Here is a 9,676-nt window from a genome sequence, read left to right on the forward strand (position 1 = left end):
TAGGGATTCCCTTGTTGTCTGGGGGTACTATCGATGAAATCCACTTGTTTGATGGGTCCACACGCCGCCCCCACAATGGAACAATCTGAGGGAACATGTACTTTCTCACAACTATACAAATTATGACCATAACTTATTTTTTTATCAGACAAACTATCAATCTCATGCTCAATGCTTCACTTAGGCTGCTAATGCTATAACATCACTGACTTTAATCATCCCAGTTGTCTTGGCAACTGATTTGCCCCTTGAATTCCACTTATAAAAATTGTTCATGGCTATTTCTTCAATCAATTGTTTGGCCTCCTCTGGGGTTTTACAGCTAAGAGACCCTCCTGCTGTAGAATCAATGAGCTGTCGGGTACTCTGGTTGAGACTCTAATGGAAAATATGAACTTCCATCCATTCAGGGAAGTTATAATGCAGACATTTCCTAAATAAATCTTTAAACCTCTCCCATGGCTCAAGTAATGATTCAATGTCCAACTGTGCATATGTTGTAATCTCTTGACACAACTTGGTTGTTCTTCCTGGAGGGAAATAATAGGACAAGAATATTCCAATAAGCTATTCACAAGTCATGATAGATGCTTGAGGAAGAGCCTGAAGCCACTGTTTAGCTCTTTTTTATAGTGAAAATGGGAATAAGTAGAGTCTGATGGCATTATTAGAAACATTGTTGATCTTAAGCATGTCACACACTTCGAGCAATCCCCAATATGACTGTTGGGATCCTTGTCGGGTTGTCCATAGAACTGTGTTGCACTTTGTACCAAATAGACAAATGTGGGTTTAAGCTCAAAATTGTTTTGTTGCAGTTTATGGACGCACTATACTTGATTGAGAATCATCAAGAGTGGGTCGAGCATAGTTTACAAGTGTCATGTGTCGATTCCCCTGGTCTGCCACAGTGTTCAACTACTCTTCCTCAACACTCACTATCAAAGATCCTGAATCGTTTAGTAGAGGTATTCTCAATCTAGTTCAAATCACTCTTTCTATTACTCTCACCTTTCTGCCAATCTTGGAGGTTTACCATTTTGTGGCATGCACTGAAATCAACCAAAAGAAAAAGAATCAGAAAATAATTGAAAAGAAATAGAATATAAACAAATAAGATAAAGAAAAGAAATTGCTAAAGTGACGGAAAAAAATGTTTTTAATATCACTAATCCCTCTCCGGTAACTGCGATAAAAACTTGATAGGGTACGCATGCAAGTGTACATGCCGATTGTGTAATAAAGTGTGGTTGAAGTGCAGAGTGTCGGTCCACAGGGAAGGAGTTAAATACTAGTTATAACTCTAAATCTGAAAATTAGCTTAACAAGTGAAGTGGTGTGTGTAAACAAAACCAAAAGAAAACTAAGAAATACGGAAATAAAATTAGAGAGAAATCAAAGGAAGAAATGATGTCCTGGCATAATACCCATCTTGGGTTATGAAATACAGGTTGAAGGTTGTCTAGGTATGCAATCCTATTTGAATAGAGAGGTTTCCATAATTATACTAAACCCCGATTTCTAGGGTGATGAGTAACTGAATAGGTGCAAAGCAGATACAGACATCCACACAATTGCATTAACACTATATGAAACCTCATTGTGAGCTAATGAAAATCTCCTAAGTAGATAATCTTCCACAAAGAGAGAGAGAGAGAGAGAGAGAGAGAGAGAGAGAGATGACCCCTAATCCGAATACAGAGCAAAAATATGATTTCTCATAAAATCCATTCCACATGATTTTAAAGAGCAGGAAGATTGTCAACAATTCACTTGGGAGAATTGAGAGAGACGCAGTCTCCAAAGCACCCTATACCTAGGCTTACTCACAATTCCCTCTAATCATGGCATGTCTATGCTAGGTGTGTATTTATACTCGTCACGAAGCACATCAAATATGATATTAAGGGCTTTCACCTCATTAGCATCCAAGCATTCAAACATGCAATTAGAATAAAATAGATATGAATAAAAATGAGAAATCAATTAAAACATCAAAGATCCAACAACCAAAGTGATAAATATAAACCCTAGAGTTTAATTATGCCCAAATATCTACAAACTAGCGCTCCATTGATGGAGTGCAAACATTCAATATGCAAAGAATAGGAGTATGCATAAGGTCTATGAAAAACCCCTTGTTAATCTATAGGATAGAGAGTGGCCGAGGTAGCTTTCACGCACACCACCAAGATGAGCTTGACGGCTATGATCTCCAATCCCCTTAAATATCGGGCCAAACCCCTCTCCAAATCTTGCCTAAGGTGCTTGCCATTTGGACTATTTTTTCTCAATCTCACCTCCAAGAATGCCCCCAAAGAATAGAGAGATAGAATTGATGATGTCCTAAAAATCCTCTTAAGTTGTATTAATATCTGACTTCTTGTAGGTTGCTTACCAGAGTAAGAGAAAGGCCGTAAGGAAGTTGGGGAAAAATAGTTGCGAGCCTTACGGGCATGCTTACGGCCGTAAGACTTATCCGTAAGGTCTTCTGAATATGTTACGGCTCAACTTACGCCTATAAGTGTTGGACCGTAAACTTCTCTGTTTGCTTCTTGCAACTGCCCTTACGGGCGTGAACTATGGTCATAAGCTCCTATGGATGGTCCTTATAGGCATCCTTACGGGTGTTCGTAAGGTCTTCTATATTGACTTTGAATCCTCCTTACAGGCATAAGCATGCTCACAAGGTCTTTTGGACTATACCTATGGCCATAAGGTGGACCGTAAGCTAACCATAAGACACCCAGTTTTCCTTGTCCTGTTTTAATGATGCCGAGAGAGCTCCAACTTCATCTTTTGGTCTAAATTGCTTCTTTTGGATCTCAATCGCCTTTAAGCACTACCTAAACCTGTTAATGCAAAACACACCATATTTAGCATCGAATTCCAAATTATGGTTCTAATGCATGCCAAATGAGTGTATAGATAGTTATGAAATACATGAAGAATGTATACTCATCAATGACATCTATTTTTATTTATCACAAAAGTCCATAATTAATGTGATCGGCATTTTTGTTGGTCACAAAAGGTTATAGTTTCTGCAATGTTATTGGGGTTAGCCGTAAAAGCTAATAGTTTTGGGACATATATTTTTGTTCATCGCAAAATCTCTTGTAGTTTTTAGGACATGTATTTCGGTTCGTTGCAAAAGCTTATTATTTAATGATAGGATATTTTTTTTGTTGGAAAATAATTTTGTTAGGGCATTTTTATGATATTGCAAAAGCATATTATTCTTGTGGTGTGGAAAATCTATAAATAACATACATAAATGCTCAAATGACATAATAATTCAAATTAACAAATAATTAGAACAAAATTAGAACAATAATAGTTATTTTTTTGGTAGGTAGTAAAATATACTATCGTAGGGTAAATTTCTTGGTTGGGTACTAACTTTTGGACAAATCTCACTTTGAGCACCAACCTTCAATTCGCACCAAAGTAAACACTAAGTTTCTATTCTCTTTCATCAACAGAGCACTTGGCCCTCTCCGGTGAGAAACTTATGATGTGGCCGCTGGATTGCTTGCGTGGACCCTTATTTTCAATGTTAGAGGATATCCTGGAACCGTCCATGTTAGCGACTTACCCACATCAGAAAAAAATGAACCATGTCAGCTGCCACATAGTCATCTTCTTCATCATCAAAGCTGAGATTACTTTTAGCCCTAGTTTTTTACCGCGCTTCCCATGAGCGTGAGATCATTGGCAGCACTACTTCATGTCCGGAGATGTCCGCCGAGCAAGCATGTGATGTCTGGCGGGCTTTGAAGTAACAACAGAGGTCACAATTCTTGTTGTTACTGCAAGAGGTCTTCCACTTCGAACAACATAGAAGAAGTCACAGTAGAAGCATTATAGGCATAAATTGGGAACACAATTCCTCCATGCGTCATTGGTTTTATTCCAAGCAATAGAAGAAGTCACTAATTTTTTCTAGGTTAATACACAATCATGGGTTAATTCATGCATCATTTCTTTGTGATAAAGGTTCACAATTTATGCAAAACATATGAGAGTTTACTCCTACATAAAAATTCATTCAATTCAAGATGAACTTGACTGAATTTAACTGCAATTAAACACAATCGGATCATATTACACTATGCAAATGTTTCATTAAGAAACACATTTAATTAACACCAAAAAGTTTGAATTTCACACAAGAGAACATAAAAAAAAAAGTTATTATTGTCCCCAAAGGGCATAAAAGTATGAAACAACATTCAACAAAAAAAAAACACTATAACCTTCACATTTACCCAAAACCAGAACCACAGAACATACAAGTTAATGTTGTTCCAACAGTTCCAAAAAAACACCAAACATTCAAAAAACAGAAGCAAACACTATGCATTTGACCAAAAAGCAAAAGTAAAACACCCCATCAAGACCTTCCCACACCAGGTGGTTTCCATATTCTCTTTCTTTTCCCAGTAGTTCATTCTCTCTCTTTAGCCTCCAAAAGTGTTGTCTTTCATTTGAGACCTCAATACAGGTCTTGTACTTAATTTCTTCTTCCCCACTCCTGCTACTGCTGGCTAGTTGTTTTTTCCTTCCACTTGTTTGAGTTACTACCAAATCTTGGTTATAGATGTTTGTCACTTGAACGCCAAGAAAAAAAAATTTAGAAATTGCAGTGGTGTTCATATTGTGAAAATAAATTATATTCACCTTTGATGAATTATCGCAGAAGCATCTCCTATTAGTCAATTCATGTCCTTCACTTATCCATGAAGCCTCTCCACTCAGTAGATCAACCTAGCATTATTGTTTGGAAAAAAAATTTAGATTGCATCATAAAAATCAATAACCCAGTATTATGAGATAAAAACTTGTTTGTAATGTTTTGGTAAAACATGAGGGTCAATTGCATCACTTGGGTCATTATCTGTTTCCTATGGAAATTAGATTCATTATTGCATATTTAATTATAATTAGTCTCAAATACTCATTAATCTACTGACCTCATTGTTGGTAGGTGCTCCACCAGCCCCTGATGTGCTTGATGCCCTACTATTCCTCTTCTTCCCCACTCCTACTAGCAGTTGTTTTTGCAATCAACTTGTTTGAGTTGCTGCCAAATCTTAATTATAAATGTTTTTCACCTAAATGACAGGAAGAACAAGAATTTAAAAATTGCAGTGGGGTTCATATTGTGAAAAATAAATTATATTCACCTTTGATGAATCGTTGCAAAAGCCCCTCCTATTAGTGGGTTCATGTCCTCCACTCATCCTTGAAGCCCCTCCACTCAGTACATCAACCTAGCATAATTATTTGGAAAACAAATTTAGATTGCATCATAACAATCAGAAACCCAGTATTATGACACAAAAACATGTTGGTAATGTTATTGTAGAACTTGAGGGTGAATTGCATCACTCAGGTCATTCTCTGTTTCCTGTGGAAATTAGATTTATTAATAACTTATTTAACCATAATTGGTCTCAAACACTCATTAATCTACTTACCTCATTGTTGGTAAGTGCTCCACCAGCCCCTGATGTGCTTGATGCCCTGCTATTCCTCTTTTTACCCTGCCATGCATGAATGATTGTCCTACTACAATAACCAAATTTATAACTTAAAACCCACTAAGATAAAATAAAAATTATAAACTTGTGATGAGTGAAACTTCTTGTTGTGGCCCTTACCACCACATATGTTCCAAGACATTGTGAAACCCTTTCTACTCACCTTGCCTTTGTTGAATCCAGCCTCTTCACCTGCCTCTTTTCTCCTAAGCATTGGTCTTTTCCCTCTGCTTTTGTGATTAGGCTCTGGTGGGTTTATTGGTTGTTAGTCACTCCTAGGCCAGTAGTTCTTGCCTTGTGTAGGGTATAGCATATGGTTGTATATCTTCAGAAAGGTGGACACCCTATAGCACTCATCTACATAATTCTCAAGGTTAACCTGATTTTTAAAAATGGGCTGAAATAGCATGGCAATATGGCACCCCAGTGAGCTGCCATTTTCTACAAGTGCATGTTTTGTTAGTCATGTCTACTATGAATTGGCCACTAGGTTCTATTACTTGGTATTGGCTACCACCTGACCATGTTGATTTGCATGCCCAACTTAATGCTTTTGCTTTCTCTAATTTTTTTATGATCTTTGGACAGAGCATTGTTTAGCATTTTGCCATTGCATCTTTCTTTTTTTGAATCCTTATCATCAATCTTGTTCTAATTTCTTCATTTAAACTGATTACTTTTTTGTTTCTAGCTTCTAGGATAACACTGTTCAAACATTCGCTTAAATTATTCAACAGTATGTCACATTTGAACTAAGGTTTGAAGTGTTACCTAGTCCAGTGATGAGGGTCTATGTTTTTCATATATTCACATGCTTCCGGAGACATCACACTAAGGGTCTCTAATTCCTTGTTGAAGGCAGGAATATAGGAAGCCCTAGCACACTTCCACATTTTATCTTTAAGTTCTTGCCCTTGAAATTTGTTCTAAAGTTGGTTTGTATGTGTCTGACACAAAATCTATGCTCACTATGGGGAAACAACTCCTCTATAGTAGGTATTAAGCCCTATGGTGTAGTAGTAAGGTTTTCACACATTCACAAAACAAATAGAAAAACACAAAGAAAAAAAAAACAACACTACATAAGCAAGGCACTAGCAATTGAATCATTAAAAAACCATATAAAGTAACCATACCTTCTGTCTGTCAGTCATGAAATCCCAATTATGGCTATTATCAATCTCTAAATCTTGTGCCAGAAGCTCCAAGAACCAGGTCCAGTTCTCTCTGTTCTCCCTTTCCACCCTGGCCCATGCTATGGGATAGATGCCGATATTTGCATCTGTTCCCACAGCAGAGAGAAGCTGGCCACCAAAGAGTTGTTTGACAAAGCAACCATCCAAGGATATGATCTTCCGCAGCCATCTTTGAAACCTGCCTTTAATGGAGCCAAACACACATACAAACTTGAAGATATGGTTGCATTACACTTGATTTTGACATTTGATCCTTGCTGTGATCTTAGCAGCTCAAGACTGTACTCATGCAGCCTTCTTATTTGATCATTCTCATCACCATCTACTAACCTGTATTAAGCAAGAAAGGAGATAACATTAAATTATACATATTAAATTTACCATCTATTAAGTTGTATGAATAATTATAACAAGAATTTTACCTTCTTGCAATACCCTTTGCTCTCCAGACCTTGAGGGTACTAATTTCAACCTCCTCATTGGTCCTAACTGCTTGAATAATCCCAGTAATAGACCAGTTGGGATCAGACCTAAATTGTTCCAAATACTTGTTTGAAATCCACTATGCATTCACATGCCTTACCCTATGTTGTCTAGCACATTCATGGGTGAGGATTCCTGACTTGATTTGAACTATATTCTTATCCTTAATCATTGGAGTAACCCACAAATAAAAAGGACATCCCTTCCTACATATTACCATGCACCTTTTAATGTTACTTGGTCTGAAATTCTTTTCCATCCTGTGTTTTATACCATAATTCCTCACAGCCTCTCTGAACTGCTTGAAGTCTCTAAACATCATACCAATTTAAAATTGTGGGTCTTTCATATCAAACTCCATAACAAACTCGGCATATTTATGTCTACTTGCAGCCACATCTTCCTTATCTGTTGAAGAGCAGGAATGCAGTTCTTCTGAAGCCCCATACTCATTCTCATAGTCATCCACATCTACAATATTGTACACTGATCTAGCACCAAACCCAGTACCATGCCCATCACCACTAACCTCATATCTCATGTACATCATTTTCCTCACCACTAAGACTATAATCTGAGTCATATAGATCACTGTCAGGTTCAACATCTACATTGTACTCATTATGCTCTACATCCTCATCCATACTTTGATCTTCATCCTGTTCTTGGTCCTGCTCCATACAACATTCATTCTTATCTAGGTTTTGATTATCATCCTGGTCCTTATCATTAAAATACTTTTGCCCTGAATTTTCCTCAGAGTTTGTATCACTGAAAATTGGTGGGAGTTCCTTATTGACCCTAACAGTGACATTCACCTCACTATGCAACTCAATACTTCGGGCCATTTCTAAAGCATTTGCATCAGTTTTAATCTCTCTCCTCCCCATATTATCACTCAGATAATCCATCTAGTAGAAACTACAGCCATCCACATCTAAATTTAGTTCTTGTACCATGGCTATTATTTCTAACAATGACATCTTGTGATGGCAACAAAAATCAACATATCTTGCTAACTTTGGTTGGGACATATTCACTTTTTTGTCTACTATGTAGAGAATACTAGAGTGAAGTAGTCAGAGTTGCGTGCTGGGATTAAAATGTTCAAACATGTATTACTTTAACTTCATTGATGATTTAAAAATGATAGAAACATAGACAATAAAAAAATGTAATTTAGCCTAACCATTACAGTATGGTTATATTTCTATTTGGCTTTAAGAAATTATGATGATTGTTATCATTACAGCATGGTTTGAAGTCAAAAGTTGGGCCAAAATTGATATCATTACTAGGTTATGTGTCATCAATCAAATTATCATCTATAAGTCTTTCAAGGATTAACAAATATATCAAAAGCAATGCATTAGATAGAATGACACTAAAATCTTGGTAAAGACTTTCAGTTCTTTTTAGAATCAGAAATAAACCCAGAATCAAGAAAGAAATATAACTTCACTTTCAAACTCATCTAACATGGATATAAGAAATAAATCAAAATAAATTGAACAATAATCATCACTAACACATGCATTTACAAATCTCTCAACTCAAAGTTCTGCTCAAAATCACAATAAATCATACCGATCCTAGAATAGATAATCATAAAACAGGTGGAAAAACTTAAATTTAGCAATGCACTGATGTATTTATAATGCAAGACAGGAAACTCAAGTGTTCATAAAATTCAGCAATGATAAACTCAAGAGTTCATAAAATAGTGACACCAAACTCTATTCATAACACAAGAGAGGAAACAAAAAAAAACATAGCCTTTGATTACGCAGAGAATAATTCTCAATAAATTAAACAATAATCATGATAAACTCAATGCTTTACAAACAATGCACTCATCTAGTAAAACAATAAAAATTCTACAGTTTAATATACAATCTATCAGAAATTTTGCTGAACCGGCAGAAATGCACTTGGATTTGAAAGCAATAACCATATGAACCCTAATATTAACAATAATTCCATTTGTACTGATCTGTAACATTAAATTTAACTTATGGTAAACTGGTGGTTCCAACTCTGGCGACCTTAAGGCCCAGTCGATCACCATGATGCTTCTCCTTCGGATGCACTGTTTACCATAGCTCCCACTTTGTTCTGATGGACTTCGGCCCAATCTCTACACCGTTCGTCACTGAAACTGCCGTACCTCTTTCTTTCCTTCACTTAGATATCTCAACTGGAGCATTAAAGGTATGTGCCACTTGGAACATTTGCCACCGTGACACATCTGAATATGCATGTAAACCGCAAGTGCACGGGTGTCGAAGTAATAATACCCCGGTGAGAGGGTGGTCGAATCCTTAGGGAATAGTGCTTAGAACCACCAAGATTGCTATTTAACTAGAATGAAAATATGTTGAAAGTGATGTGGAAACAAACTCAATGCAAATAAAAATAAGAAAAGATAAAGGAGGCGTAAGTAAAAGATAG

At 36.5% G+C, this 9,676-nt stretch overlaps 1 non-coding gene across 1 annotated transcript; it reads left to right on the forward strand.

Moving 5' to 3' along the window:
* Positions 1 to 412: 412 nt before the first annotated feature.
* LOC120275031 lies at positions 413 to 519 on the forward strand. The gene has a single exon (XR_005541057.1). It is a non-coding gene; the product is annotated as a small nucleolar RNA R71 (small nucleolar RNA).
* Positions 520 to 9,676: the final 9,157 nt, after the last annotated feature.

Source organism: Dioscorea cayenensis, chromosome 13 (genome assembly GCF_009730915.1).
Source record: "Dioscorea cayenensis subsp. rotundata cultivar TDr96_F1 chromosome 13, TDr96_F1_v2_PseudoChromosome.rev07_lg8_w22 25.fasta, whole genome shotgun sequence".
Lineage (NCBI taxonomy): Eukaryota > Viridiplantae > Streptophyta > Magnoliopsida > Dioscoreales > Dioscoreaceae > Dioscorea > Dioscorea cayenensis.